The sequence below is a fragment of the Chiloscyllium plagiosum genome, unplaced genomic scaffold, assembly GCF_037043375.1.
Source record: "Chiloscyllium plagiosum isolate Xiang-an unplaced genomic scaffold, Cpla_swu_hap1 HiC_scaffold_19, whole genome shotgun sequence".
Taxonomy (NCBI): domain Eukaryota; kingdom Metazoa; phylum Chordata; class Chondrichthyes; order Orectolobiformes; family Hemiscylliidae; genus Chiloscyllium; species Chiloscyllium plagiosum.
Window position 1 is genome coordinate 7,722,265 of NW_028270157.1, and position 16,412 is coordinate 7,738,676.

Sequence of the window (16,412 nt, forward strand, 5' to 3'; positions counted from 1 at the left end):
GCCCATGGCTGAAGAATATGCAAGAATGGGTGACAACTCAGAAGTCATTACAGAACGTGCAAGTAATGCAAGAGACCCCTGAGTGTTTCTCACTCTCCAAGTAACATTCCATTCTGCATGTTGATGAGTGTCATTAGAACATAGAACATAGAACAATACAGCACAGGAACAGGCCCTTCAGCCCACCATGTCTGTGCTATCCATGATGCCATTCTAAGCTAATCCTATCTGCCTGTATATGGTCCATATCTCTCTATTCCTTGCTTGTTCATATGTCTTTCGAAATGCCTCTTAAGCTTTGCTAACATATCTGTTTCTACCATCTCGCTTAGCAATACATTCCAGGCATATTTCACTTTCGGTGTAAAAACATGCCTTGCTCATTTCCTTTAAACTTTTCACCTCCCACCTTAAATTTATGCCCCCTAGTATTTGACATTTCCACCCTGAGGAAAAGACTTTGACTATCCATCTTATCCGTGTCAAGCATAATTTTATATACTTCCATCAGTTCCCCCTCAGCCTCCAACACTCTAAAAAAACAATCCAAGTTTATCCAACCTCTCCATATAAGCTATACACTCCATACAGGCAACAGTCAAAAAGTGTGGTGCTGGAAAAGCACAGCCAGTCAAGCAGCATCCGAGGAGCAGGAGAGTCGATATTTCGAGCATGAGCTCTTCAGTAGGATTCCCTTGTAGAGGGAGAAGAACTTTTCAAGATTGGCATCCTTGGAAGAGGCTTTGCAGTAAGTTTATAATCAATTAGGAGAAAGGACTGCAGATGTTGGAGATCAGAGTCTAAAAGTGTAGTGCTGGAAAAGCACAGCTGGTCAGACAGCATCCGAGGAACAGGATCATTCCTGACGAAGAGCTCAAGCTTGAAACATCGACTCTTCTGCTCCTCGGATGCTCACTTACTCCTAAGGGTCCTTCCATTTACTGAATGCTTTCCTCTTGCATTTGACCTCCCACAATGCATCACCTCTCACTTGTCCGAATTAAACTACCATTTCTCTGTCCAACTTTCCAACTGATCTCTTGGAGACACAATGCTGCAAACCATTAGTGCCTCCTGGTGCTCACTGCAACAATGCTCCAATAGGGGATTGTCAGTCTGCCTGGACACCCCATCAGATACACCTCAGTCAGTGGAAAGTATGGTGATGTTATGTTACACAGAGAGAGCTGGAGGAGTGGAGGGAAGAAGCAACATGACACACTACAGAACAACAGGTGCTCTGAATGTTGTCAGGAGCTCCCCAACACATCTGTCAATGACCTACAGGAGCCTCAGAGGCTTTAGGTTCCTTGGTCCAACGAGGCCTAGGATTGCCAGAGGATGCCTGTTCATGGTCGTCAAATCAGATTGAGCAGACAGAAACCAGCAACACATCTGCACATGTTGGTGAAGCACCTCAGCAGCACATGGCAAGATTTCATGCAGTCCGCTGTCACATAGTAATACCACTCTAATCTAGACAATGGAATATTGATGTCCATTAGGTTAAGGCAGAAATGCTAAGAATCACATTAAAATATTGTCCTGATTTATTCAGTGTGTGTTTTTATTTTGCAGTACGAAGGCCGTCTGATCTTTTTTCTTCAGAGATTACGAGTAATATCATGGCATAAGAGGCACAGGATGCTTGCTCAGAGCTGCAGGCCTCTGTGTGATCACCAAGGTAGAGCATTGTGAGTTCTCAGATGCATCCGATTGTGCCATGCATGGAAGACAGGTATGGCCTCTGTCTTTTTAGATCAGTTAACAGCGCCCAGGTGCTTGGCAGCAGGTCAGTATGAAGTGGGCCCCTGTCTCCTATGTGTTAACGTCTGAGGCATCACTGTGTTAGTATCACTGTCTCTCCCCAAACTCCTCATCAGCTGCCTCCTCTTCTTCCTCCAAGTCCTTGTTGTCAGCCCTCTGCAAGGTGATGCTCTGCAGTACAAATCACACAGCAACTATCTATGGCACCCTCACCAGGTTATATTGGAGAGGAGCCCCCAGAATGACTTAGGCAATGGCAGCACATCTTCAACAGACCTTGATGCTCCTTGTGTCATTACAAGTGTCAAAGCTCTGCTCCTTCATAATGGCAGCATCAGCCATGAATAAAGTGGGTAGCCCCTTTATCACTTGGATCCATTTCATTTAGGTTCATTTGTAAACCCAGCCGTCAAAGTCTCGGAATACTTGGTAGGCCATTTAGGATGAGCTGAAGAGGAATTTCCTCATCGGGAGAGTGGTGAGGCTGTGGAATTCTCTGCCACAGACAACTGTTTTGATCAGAACATTGAATGTTTTCAAGAAGGAGTCAAATATAGTTCTCAGGGCTAAAGGGATCAAGGGGTATGGGGAGAAAGTGGGAAAAGGGGACTGAGTTGGGCAATCGCCATGATCATATTGAATGGCAGAGCAAGGCAGACTGCCCTACTCCTGCTCCTACTTTCTATATTTATGTGACCGACAATCACAGATTTACTTCACATTGAGAGAACAGAATCCCTTAATGTCAATAAATGTGTCCATTTCCTTGGATTGCCCTGCTGGTATATGTTTGATTTTCATTTCTACATATTGTGTGATAAGAAGGAAAGGGCATAGTTTTGCTTTCATTTTGGAATTGTTCTAAGCACAGTGCTGGGTATCTCATGTCAGTGTATATTCATTTTTAATGAGAGCGTACAGCCTTGGAGTAGAGCTTGCGGTGAGTAGCTCAGTGGATTAGAAACAAGGGAAGAAGAGAAGGAAAGTCCAGAAGGAAAGTCTATTAGAGAGAGACAGGAAAGCCAGAACCATCCAGACATCCAGATAACGTCTGCGCATTCATTCTGAGCAGAAGGTGCTGTTAGATTAGCAGACTTGGGAAGAGTCCGAGTTTTAGGAAAAAGTTTTGAGTGGCTTAGAATAAAAGCTCAGAGCCAGAAAATGGCTGGAATGTGTGTGGAAAACACGTGTTTGCTCTAAAAATATTTAGAAACCATTAAAAAGAAAGTTTCAGAAATCAAGTTGGGTCATGCAACTGATGGAGGAACTTTAAAGTGGAGACAGGGTGACTCTTCACAGCAGTTTGACTTTGTAAGGTCTGTAAGGTTGACTCTGTAAGGTTGCTGTTGATTATAAAAGGGTTTGAATCGTTGTTTCCAATATTTGTAATAAGATTATTTCAAATAGTTCTTGTATACTTTAACATAGTTTGTGATTTTTTTCCTTAAGAGTATAATAAACATTGATGTATTCTGCTGTTAAAATACATTGACAGCCTCTTGTGAATATGTTCAGTGACTAACTGTCATGATAAACATAAAGAAATGTAAAGTTTATGATCTATCAAACTAAGTTTCACTGTGGAATCTGACTTGTCCAGTATTATCATCAGCCAGATCACAACAGAGTGAATGCAGTGTGAATGATTCCCATTGAACAACATCCTTTTCTTGTAAGGCAGGCTCTGAAGTGTCCTCTCCTTAGTGACTCAGATTTGTAATGACTGGTGGCTTTGTCCCCATGCCATGTGATGCCTCTTTGAAGTCTCTGAACCAACACTTTAGACTTTGTCAGTCTCCTACTTCAAAATCCATCTGCGAGTGTCAGGTTTGAGCACAGAGTGAAATGTGCAATGATGAGACCTCATGACTCACTCTCCTGCAGGTTGGGAACATGCTAGCTGGCTGAGAGATCAGGCTGCATTTCTAAACATATGAATCTTGTCAGCATTGGAGGACCATTGATGGCCAATTGTGTGCTGTATTGCAATTAAATTATACAGAAAGAGAGTTTTCTGTGGAGAAAATAAAATTGAGAGAATATTTGGCAACAGGATTCGATTTGATTTGTTATTGTCATATGTACATAAGTGCAATGAATTTGTTTTGTGAGCAGAATACTGGCTCAAAGATAGAAGACAGAGGATTTTGGTGGAGGGTTGTTTTTCAGACTGGAGGCCCGTGACCAGTGGAGTGCCACAAGGATTGGTGCTGGGTCCTCTACTTTTCATCATTTATATAAATGATTTGGATGTGAGCATATGAGGTATAGCTAGTAAGTTTGCAGATGTCATCAAAATTGGAGGTATAGTGGACCTCAGATTACAACGGGATCTTGATCAGATGGGCCAATGGGCTGAGGAGTGGCAGATGGAGTTTAATTCAGATAAATGCGAAGTGCTGCATTTTGGGAAAGCAAATCTTTGCAGGACTTATACACTTAATGGTAATGTCCTAGGGAGTGTTGCTGAACAAAGAGACCTTGGAGTGCAGGATCATAGCTCCTTGAAAGTGGAGTCACAGGTAGATAGGATAGTGAAGAAGGCGTTTGGCATGCTTTCCTTTATTGGTCAGAGTATTGAGTACAAGAATTGGGAGGTCATGTTGCGGCTGTACAGGACATTGGTTAGGCCACTTTTGGAATATTGCATGCAATTCCGGTTTCCTTACTATTGGAAGGATATTGTGAAACTTGAAAGAGTTCAGAAAAGATTTACAAAGATGGTGCCAGGGTTGAAGGATTTGAACTATGGGGGAGGTTGAATAAGCTAGGGCTGTTTTCCCTAGAGGGTCGGAGGGTGAGGGGTGAGGTTTATAAAATCATGAGGGGCATGGATAGGATAAATAGACTAAAGTATTTTCCCTCTGGTGGAGGAGTCCAGAACTAGAGAGCATAGATTTAGGGTGAGAGGGGAAAGATATAAAAAAGACCTACGGGGCAACTTTTTCACACAGAGGGTGGTACATGTATGGAGCTGCCAGAGGAAGTGGTGGAGGCTGGTACAATTACAACATTTAAGAGGCATCTGGATGGGTATATGAATAGGAAGGGTTTGGAGGGATATGGGCTGGGTGCTGGCAGGTGGGACTAGATTGGAATATCTGGTTGGCATGGACAAGTTGGACCAAAGGGTCTTGTTCCGTGCTCTACATCTCTGTAACTTTATGACTGTACAGGCAGATCATACAAGAATAAACAGAGCATAAGATGAACAGAGCAAGGCATACAAAGTTACAGTAACATAGGTGGTGTACAAAAGCAAGATCAACATTAGCCGTGAAATATGAAATTCAGAAATATAATAACAGCAGGGAAGAAGCTGTTCATGAACCTGCTGGTACGTGCGTTTAAGCCTTTGTACCTTCTGCCTGATGGGAGAGGTTGGAAGAGATTATAACCGAGGTGGATTCAAAACCATGAGGGGCTTGGACAAGAATAGACAGAGAAAAAATGTTGTTGTTAGTCAAAAACTTGAAAAGAAAGTGGCACAGAAGTAGGCTAATTGGCAAAGGAAGCAGTGGCAACAGAGGAAACGCTTTCAGGAAGTGAGTGGTTAAGAGTTGGAATTTACTGCCTGATTGTGGTGGATGCAGGTTCAATCAACACATTTAAGTGGGAGTTGGATAATTACTTGAAAAGAAAAAAAACGCAAGGATATTATACTGGGCAAAGACAGATGTAGAGCTCAAGCTGAATTCCTCTTCCATCACAAGGAATGATGAGCTGAAAAGTTTCCACCTAATTTCTCTCCATTCTGTGATTCTTTAAAATTGTCTTGGGTCTTACAGACAAAAGTGACCAAATTCTTTCCTCAACCTAGTTGAGGATGAGTCAAAATTTCTGGCAAATTTCAGCTTCACATGTGAACACTTTGATAAGACTGGCTCCCCTTCATTGGTCAGTGCATTGAGTATAGGAGTTGGGAGGTTGTGTTGCAGTCATACGAGACATTAGTTAGGTCATTATTGGAATACGGTGTGCAATTCTGCATCACCCTCCTTTTGGAAAGATATTGTGAAAATTGAAAAAGTTCAGAAAACTGGGATTGGAGGGATTCAGGGAGAGGCTGAATAGACTGGGGCTGTTTCCCTGGAGTGTTGGAGGCTGAGGGCTGATCTCATAGAGGTTTATAAAATCCTGAGGGGCATGAATAGGGTAAATAATCAAGGCCTTTTTCCTGGGGAAAGGGACTCCAAAACTAGATGCCATAGCTTTAGGGTGAGAGGGGAAAGATTTAAAAGGGACCTGAGGGGCAACTTTTTCACACAGAGGGTGGTGTGTATATGGAATGAGCTACTGGAGGAAGTAGTGGAGGCTGGCACAATTACAATATTTAAAAGACATCTGGATGGATATATGAATAAGAAGGATATGGGCTGAATGCTGGCAAATGGGACTAGGTCAGTTTAGGATATCTGGTTGGCATGGATAAGTTGGACCAAAGGGTCTATTTCTGTGCTGTGTGATTCTATGACTCATAGTTTGGAGCTAATCTTTCCAGCATGGAATGGTTGGCCAACTCTCTGAGCACATTGATGGAACTAATTATGATACAGCACCTGATGGATAATGTCTCAGCTTCCATTGCAGGACAAGAAACATTCTGACTAGATACTAATTACAAGGATCCCCAAGAGTCAAGGCTCTGCTGTAATCGGTTCTCTAATAGATCTGCTCAGTAAAGATCTTCTGTTGATAATATACCAAGCAGAGAACCCTTCATCCCCTCACTGCTTTGCTAGTTAGCTTGCCCACCTTTTATTAGCCTCTGCTCATTTCTCCTTCTTGTGCTCAATAGCAAGAGGGAGCACTATTTGGCCATGCTTGCATGGGAGCAACTCGTCTAAGCAGAGGAGTTGACAAAATGTGTTTCAGCACCTCTCACACAATCTCCTGTGGACAGATGCCACTTGGAAGGAAGGAACTATTGGCAGGAAGGAACCAACAACTAGGTTGTAAGCAGCTGAAGTTCATTGTCATCTTTGGAATTAAATATTGAATGCTACATATAATATGTGGCTGATTCAATATTACTGGACATGAATTTCTACCACCTTGTCTTTAGTGCAGCAACTGTGAAATGTAGCCAGTGGTGTGCCTGATAGGATGTTGGCATGAGTCCAAAGACATATCATTTCAGGCACTTCACTTAGGGGGCTGGGATGTGCGTGTCTCCATGGTCCCTGATTTGTCAGAGAACAGAATTATATCTGTGACAACGGAAAGCTCTCCATAAGGTTGACCTTGCAATTCTTGAAGATTGTTAAAACCAATATGAAGCCTGGCAGAGTCAAATAGGGAGCATTCTGGAACAATGCCCTTATGTTCAGCACTTGCAGATATATAAAAATTATGCTGCAGCTGACCAAATCACTATGAATGCCATGTATTCTGTGAGGCAAATGTTCACCTTGGACATGGATGACTTTGAAGCAGGTGTACATCTGCTTTGCTTCTCAGGTCCTGTTTTATTGTAATTTAACATGTCACTGTTTATTTTCATTACAATTATTCCTAAATGCTTAGCTAAATGTTTTGTGCTGATTTTAATTTCTATGTAACATATGACCCGGTGAGGAAAGAAAGGTGGGTGTGTTTGCAAACAGTGGGCATATGGTCAGTTGTCTGTTCATGAAAAAATGTTGTTAAGAACATACTTCATCCAACAAGGATGTACAGTTTGGATTCTAAGCAATTGTAATAGTTTTAAGCACTGTTTACACTATTCAGGTTATGTTACTAACTGATGTCTATTGGATGCAAAACATTTTAACTCAGTGCTAAGTTATATTTATTGTACATGGACAATTTTGATATTTGTATGATTATAATTGAAAGTATCTGTAATAATTAAAGTCTTGTATCTATAGGTAGGTGGGTGCCATCTATTTTCATAAAACTTTACAAAGCTTGCACTTTTGCTTAAAACTCTTATTTTAAATGCGGCTCTTCACACAACTGAACGTGGAAGGGCAAAGTGTTGTTTTGACAGAAGCTAGAAATGTTTTGCAGGACAGCTTGCTTTTGAATAAAAAAAAGTGTAAATGTAGTCATCTTTTGAGAGGCTATAATGTTAAACCAATAAAGGAGGAGGAGGAGAATTATGTTTCAGTGTTTGCACTGTGAGTTTGTGATTCTCAAGTGTTTGTTGGAATAAGCTGTTCCAAATCTAAAGTTCAGGTAGAAAAATTGCATGTTAGCAGATAGTGTTCAGCTGTAAGAAAAACAGAACATAGCAGCTTAGGCATTATCTCTGAAGAGAGAAACAGATGGTTGAGTTTAATGTGGGGTATTGAAGTCCCACTACCAGAACTGGAAGTGAGAGGTAACCCCACTATTGTGGGCAGCAGGACCCCTGGATGCTGTGCTGCTGGTGGAAATTGCCATTAGACCATTGGAACAGGAGTAGGCCATTCAGCCCACACAAGGAGAAAGTGAGAACTGCAGATGCTGGAGAGTTAGAGTCAAAAAGCGTGGTGCTGGAAAAGCACAGCAGGTCAGGCAGTATCTGAGAAGCAAGACAGTTGATGTTTCAGGCATAAACCTTTGATTAGGAATGTTCTGATGAAGAGCGTATGCCCGAAACATAAACTCACCTGCTCCACAGATATTGCCTGACCTGCTGTGCTTTTCCAGTGCCCACTTTTCAATTCAGCCCACACAGTCACCTTGGTCAATCAATTGCACCATAGCTGATCATTTACCTCATTTCCACTCTCCTGCATGATCCCTTGATGTTATTAGTATCCAGAGATTATTACAAACCCACAACCACTTCCATCTAGAAGGACAAGCGCAACAGATACATAGGAACACCACCACCTGCAAGTTCCCCTCCAAGCCACTCACCACCGTGACTTGGAAGTAGATCGCCATTCCTTCATGCTGGGTCAAAATCCTGGAATTCCTTCCCTAACAGCATTATGGGTCTACCTACAGCACATGGAGTGCAGTGATTCAAGCAGATAGTTCACCACCACCTTCTCAAGGGCAACTAGGGATGGGTAATAAATGCTGGCCAGCCAGTCATGCCTATGTCCCATGACTGAATTTAAAAAAACAGGAAAATTGATTCAATCTTTTACACATATCACAACCTCACAGTCACTTTAATCTTGGTGAAGAGTTCAAATACATCATTTCCTGGACAATATCAAGATTTAGAATGGTGTTGGTAGATGTACAATGCAAATAACATGCATGTCACAAAAATGCCAATCAATGACCATGTCCAATAAGTGAGAATCTAACCATTGTGCCTTGGTATTCAATGGTATTACTGTCATTGAATACCCCATGATCAACATCCTGGGATTACAATTGAACAAAAACTGAACCAGACTAGCCACTATGACTACAAGAGCAGATCAGAGGCTAGGAACCCTGCAGCCAGTAATTCATCCTGTGACTCTCCACCATTTACAAAGCTGAAGTGAAGAGTGTGATAGAAACTTTCCACTTCCCTGGATGGGTGCAGCTCCAACAATACTCAAGAAGATTGACATCATCCAGGACAAAGCAGCCAGCTTGATTGGCACTGCATCCACAAGCATCCACTTCCTCCACCCACCGACATTCAGTAGCAGCAGTGTGTACCATCTACAAGATGGACTGCAGAAATTCATGAAAGATCCTTCGACAACACCTTCAAAGCCCACAATGCAATAATCCAGCAGGACAAGGACTGTGTGATTGTCTGTTTTATCCCGTAAATTCCTCATGGTCTGCACTCACTCATGTCCTGAAATCCAACAATAGCCCTGTCTCTTAAGTAGATGTGTTAGCTAGGGTTTAAAACTATTTTCACTGTTTGGGCGAACCCCTTTAACAATGACTAACACTACCCCATCACCCCACCAACGAGGAAGCCCATCAGATTAAATACCAATCAGGCTTGAGTGTTGACCAATTGGCTTCTCCTCATATTAGATGCCTAATGTATAAGGCCTTGCTCTGCCTGAAGCTACTAATCAGATGCCAGTAGTTACCATAAGGAGCTGGAGGGAGTGATGTTGTCTGACATCAGTGAGAAAGTGTGGGGGTTTGGGAGGTAAGGAGAAGATGATGGTCAGGCCGCGCGGGGTGGGGCGAGTTATACACAAGAGCAGGTGGTTGGCTTTCAACAGGCCACAGTCTGTGCTCCCTGGATCGAGGTGACTAAGGCCAGGAAGCCTCCATATTTTTCCTGTTGGGGAGGCAGCCACTTTTTTGAACCTCCCAAGAAAGCACTTACTCAGGCCGGTGTTCCATTTATCTCTTGGCTGGTCATGAATTGGATGTCTTAATATTCATTGAGACTGTACACAATTCTTCATTCAACAACTGAGACTATGATCCATCTTCATAAGTCACAAGTGACAAGTTGGTAAAAACAAGGACTGCAGATGCTGGAAACCAGAGTCTAGATTAGAGTGGTGCTGGAAAAGCACAGCAGGTCAGGCAGCATCCGAGGAGCAGGAAAATCGACGTTTCGTGCAAAAGCCCTTCATCAGGAATCAGACTGCTCCTCGGATGCTGCCTGACCTGCTGTGCTTTTCCAGCAACACTCTAATCTAGACACAAGTGACAAGTTGGACATGCAATGACATTTGCAGGATGGTTCTAGGAATGAGAAACTTCAGTTATAGGGATAGAGTGGATAAATTAGGATTGTTTTTCATGGAGAAGAGAAGGCTGAGAGGCAACTTGAGAGAGGTTTGCACAATGATGAACAGCCTGGACAGAGTAGATAAGGGGGTAAGCTGTCCCTGCTTGGAAAGAGAATAAGATTTAAAATGATATGTAAAATAAAACAAGGGTGATGAGGGTTAAAAAAAACATTTTCACACATGAAGTAGTTAGGATATAGATAACACTGCATGGAAATTTCTTGAAAAGAGTCCACATTACAGAAGGAGGTGCTGGAGGTCTTAAAATGCATTAAGGTAGATAAATCCCTGGGCACTGATCAAGTGTATCACAGGACATTGTGGGAAGCTAGACATGAGATTGCAGGGCTCCTTGCTGAGATATTTGTGTCACCAATAGGCACGGGTGAGGTGCCAGCAGACTGGATGGTGCCTAATGTTGCGCCATTGTTTAAGAGAGACTGCAAGGAAAATCCATGGAACTGTAGACTGGTGAGCCTGACTGTAAGTTGTTGGAGGGTATTCTGAGGAGCAGGATTGACATGCATTTGGAAAGGCGAGGACTGCTTAGGGATAGTCAGCATGGCTTTGTACATGAGAAATCGTGTCTCACAAGTGTGGTTGAGTTTTTTGAAGAGATGACCAACAAGATAGATGACGGCAGAGCTGTAGACATTGTCTGCATGGACTTTAATTTGGCTTTCAACAAGGTTCTGCAAGGATCCTATAGCTACCTTCACTACAGCTCTTCACACCCTACGTCCTGCAAAGATTCCACCCCATTCTCCCAGTTCCTTCATCTATGTTGCATCTGTTCGGATAATGCCACCTTCTAAAACAGTGCTGCTGCAATGGCTTGTTTCTTCCATGGCTGTGGTTTCCCACCTACTGTGGTTGACAGGGCCCTCAACCAATCACCCGTGCTTCTACCCTTGCCCCTTCCCATCATTCATGACAGTGTGATCAGGTCCCCCTTATCCTCACTTTTCATCCCATCAGCCTACACATTCAAAGGGTCATCCTCCATTATATCAGACAACGCCAGCAGAACGCCTCACCAAACACATCTTCCCCTCACTCCCCCTGTCTACATTTCACAGGGATTGCTCCCTTTGGGAGCATAAATAAAATGAATAGCCAAGGTCTTTTTCTCAGGGTAGTGGGGTGCAAAGATAGATGCCATAGATTTAAGGTGAGAGAGGAAAGATCTAAAAGGATAGGGGAGGGGCAACTGTCTCAGAGCGGTGCATGTATGGAACAAATTGCCAGAAGAAGTTGTAAAGGGGATACAATTGCAACATGTAAAAGAAACTCAAACGGGTACATGGTTTGGAAGGGTTTAGAGGGATATCGACCAAATGCAGGCAAAAGGGACTAGTTCAGTTTAGGATATCTGGTCGGACAAGTGGACCAAATTGTCAGTTTCTGCAATGTTTAACTATCTGAATTTATGAACCTATGTGGTGGAGGGAGGTTCAATTAAGGCATTCAAGAGGGCATTGGATGGTTATTTGGATATAGGAAAAAAGACAGAAGATTGGCACAAGGTAACAGAATCAGTGTAGGCATGATGGGTAGAATGTCCTTCTGAGCTGTAATAGTTCTGTGTTTCTGATGTGGGTCTGCCGCATATAGTTAAAAGAAAATATACACTAAAAGTCAAGGGTATACCATGTCATCTGTTGAACAGAACGTCAGATGGCTTTAATAAAAGCTGGTGTTTGGTTTCAATTACATCATTTTTATTTCCTTTATGCTTTTGTGGGATGCAAGTTTCACAGGCAAGGACAGTATTTGTCGCCAATCACAGAGTCTCCTTTACTGAGTGGTTTTCTAGGCTGTTTTGGAGAGCAATTAAGAATAATAATAACGTTAGAAATAGGGGCAGGAATTGGCCAATCAGCACCTCAGGCTTGCCCTGTCACTCGACAAAATCGTGCCCCATGGCCTGAACGCAACTTTCATCACAGCCCCAACTTCCCAATGTTTCAAAAAATACTGTGCGTAGTGATTGTAACAAGGTCAGCCAGGTGGACCTCATAGATTATGAGTTCCCTGAACTGGTCCAATCAGGGAGCCCTGGCTGACAGATGTAAACAAGAGTGTCAGGGGCTCTGTTCACTCTGGGAGCTGGCTCTGAGTGCTTTCAGTGGCCAGGACTCTCCATGCGTAAATAAAAGGTGACTTGGTAATGCGATACCAGCCTCTGTGGAGTTTTTCTCAGAGTAATTCTCCTGACAGTTTGTGGACCTGCAGCTTTTTCTGTTATTAGCAGCCTAACTTTCCTGAAGGCACCAGATACTAAAACTTTCCAAAAGCTGACAGATTTAGTTAAGGAATATTATGTCCCTAAGCCTCCTCTAATTCTGAGATGCCATCCCTTTTAGTTGGCAATTCAAAAACTAAGGGAATCTGTATTGGGATTTTTGACTAGGTTAAGATAGAATAGAATAGAAAAGTACAGCACAGAACAGGCCCTTTGGCCCATGATGTTGTGCCGAGAGTTAATCCTAATGTAAAATATAGTAACTTAACCTGCTCCCCACTCAACTCACTGCTATCCATGTGCATATCCAGCAGTAGATTAAATGTCCCCAATGACTCTGCTTCCACCACCACAGCTGGCAACGCATTCCATGCATCCCCAACTCTCTGCGTTAAGAACCTATCTCTGACGTCTCCTTTATACCTTCCTCCTAATATCTTCTAACTATGACTCCTCGTACCAGTAAATCCTACCCTGGGGAAAAATCTCTGGCAATTGACTCTATCTATGCCACTCATTATTTTGTACACCTCGATCAGGTTGCCTCTCTTCCTCCTTCTCTCCAGAGAGAAAAGTCATGTGACTCTGGTTTGGAATGCGGCATTAAGGATGTAACCATGCAAAAGCACCTACTAGCTGAAGCCCAACAGGACTTCAAACAAGCTCCACAACTGACCTTATCATTGTAAAATATGGCAAGTGGAGCATATGACTTGCAGGGTATTCCAATGGAAGTGGACCACTTCGGCTAAGCTTGGGGAAGCACCATTTGAGTGAAGGCAATTGCATAGCCTCACTCAGGACATATCCTGAACAGAGGGACTCTAGAACAGGCCCCAGCAAATTCCCAAAACAAAGCCAAGTCTCAGCCAATGGTTAAAATTTCCTTCAGGGTCCGGGCCGGCAAGCTATTATAGTTGCTGTCGGTATGCAGACTCAAAACAATAAAAGAATCCCGCTCGACCCAACTGGAGTAAGAGAATTCATAGACTGGTATCCCGGAGAGTGCATACCCTGAGATGTCCACCTCCATCTGGGTTAGAACAGTTAACTTGCTTAGCAACATCCAAATCAGAACTAATCAATATAAACATCTAGATAAATAGTCACCTGGTTCTAATGGAGGTCAATACCAGCATGGATGTTTTAGTGATTGCAGAACCAGTCTTTAACAAAATTCATGCGAGACTCTATCCCTTAGGTTTGCACAATATCTCAGCTAGACTAAGAACCTATACCAGGAAACCTTTACAGATTAAGGGTATAACTTCCGTTCCAGTCTCTTATGAGAAGCAGCTGATTCAGTTAAAAGTGATTGTAGTAATTGTTTTGGGCCCAAGCTGGATGGGGAGGAATTGGGCGTAAGGGATTATGTTTTTACAGGAGGCAGGGTTGGACTTTGTAATCCAGGTAGCTGTGGGAGTGGGTTGGTTTGAAGTAGATGTCCGTGTTGTGTCAGTTGCCGGAGATGGAGACGGAGAGGTCCAGGAAGGGGAGGAAAGTATCCAAGATAGTCCAGGTGAACCCAAGGTCAGGCTGGAAGGTGTTAGTGAAGTTGATGAACTGTTTAACCTCCTCTTGGGAGCACGAGTTGGCACTGATCCAGTCATCGATGTAGCATAGGAACAGGTGGGGAATGGTGCCAGTGTAACTGAGGAAGATGGATTGTTCCACCTACCCCGATGAAGAGGCTGGGGCCCATGCGAGTGCCCGTTGCTGCACCTTTTATCTGAAGGAAGTTGGAGGATTCAAAGGAGAAGTTGTCAAGGGTGAGGACCAATTCTGCCAATCGAATGAGTGTGTTAGTGGAAGGGTACTGGTTGGGTTGGCGGAAGAGGAAGAAACGGAGGGCTTGGAGGCCTTCACATGGTGGATGGATGCATATAGGGACTGGATGTCCAGGGTGAAGATGAGGCATTGGGGGCCGGGGAAACAATAGTCATGGAGGAGGTGGGCAGCGTGTGGGGTGTCCCGAATATATGTTGGGAGTTCATGGATCAAGGGAGACAGGACAGTGTCAAGATATGAGGAGATATAAACAGAGGCTCTGTTCACTCTGAGACTTGGCTCTGAGGGAGCTAGATCAGTGTCAAGGACTCTCCAAGTGTAAATAAAGCACCACTTGGTGATGGGATACCAATCTCTGTGGAGTTATTTCACCATTTGCCTCCTGTTCCGATACTTTCAGGGATCTAATCTCCACAACTTTCTGAGGTAGAGACATCCAGACATTTACCATCTTCTGGGAGAAGAAATTCCCTCATATCTCAGTTTTACATGAGTGCCCTAAACCACATTGCTGTGAGTCTGGAGTCACATGTAGCCAAAATAGGGAAGGATGTAGAATTGGAAAAAACACGGCAGGTTAGGAAGCATCTGAGGGGCAAGAGAGTCGAAGTTTCGGGCATAGACCTGATGAAGGGGGTGGAAGACCTGGAAAGATGGTGCTCTGAGAACAACCTAGCTCTCAATGCCCACAAAACCAAGCGGGATGTTACTTATGCCCCCTACACATTAACAGCACAGAGGTGGAACGAGTGGAGAATGTCAAGCTCCTGGGGGTGGTCATCCACAACAAGCTTTCTTGGACTCTTCATTTAGATGCACTGGTTACAAAGGCCCAACAACATCTCTTCTTCCTCAGGCAGCTGAAGAAATTTGGCATGACGACGAATAACCTTGCCAGCTTTTATAAGTGCGCCATCAAGAGCATTCTGTCTGGATGTATCACTACCTGGTATGCAACAGTACCATTCATGATTGGAGATGGTTACAGAGAGTTGTGAACTCAGCTCGGACAATCACAAAGGCCAAACTCCTATCTATGGAATCCATCTACCAGGCCCGCTGTCAAGGAAAGGCTGCCAGCATTCTCAAAGATCCATCCCACCCTGGCAATGTTTTTCTCCAACATCTACCATCTGGGAGAGAATACAGAGGTCTGAAAACACACACCAGCCGGTTTTGAAACAGTTTCTACTGTTGTTAGAATACTGAATGGACTCACAAACTCCTAACATTCGTCTGTACCTGTGTTTTTGTTTGTGCTGCTGTTTATCTCTGTGATCTGCCTGTATTGCTCGCAAGACAAAACCTTTCATTGTGCCACACGTGACAATAAATTCAATGCCGGATATGTCCACTTGATTGCTCCTTGAATGCTGCCCGACCTGCCGTTCTTTTTCCAGCACCACACTTGATCAACTCTGAACCTGCAGCATCTGCAATCCTCACTATCACCAAGAATTAGAATTCCTTCCCTAACGGAATTAGTGAACCTTTGGTTTGGTTTTTACATTCTATAATATTTCCATGGTCACCTTTACTAAGACTACCTTTCAATTGCAGATTTTTAAATTTTCCCAATTAACCTGTTCAGAGGCACTATGAGCTTGGGGCAGTTCAGACTTGAACCTGGGCCTCCTAGGTCATATGTAGGGACACTATCACTGAATCATCGGTGTCTTCAGATCTTTAAAATACTTGAATTTAAACTGCACCAACTGCTGTGTGGGATTTAAATCCATGTCCCAGAACATATACTGGATCTCAGGATTAGAAAGCTATGTACGTGACTAGTCACATGAGCAAACATTTAGGCATGAGTTACTGTACAAAATATAAGAAGGTTTCTTAATTGGATCTAATTGATGGGGATTTACAATTAATTAATTAATTAGAAAAATAGGAGTTTGGTTTAGATGAGTGTGAGCCAATATTAAACTGACCAGGATTGAGAGCTGGAATTAGGG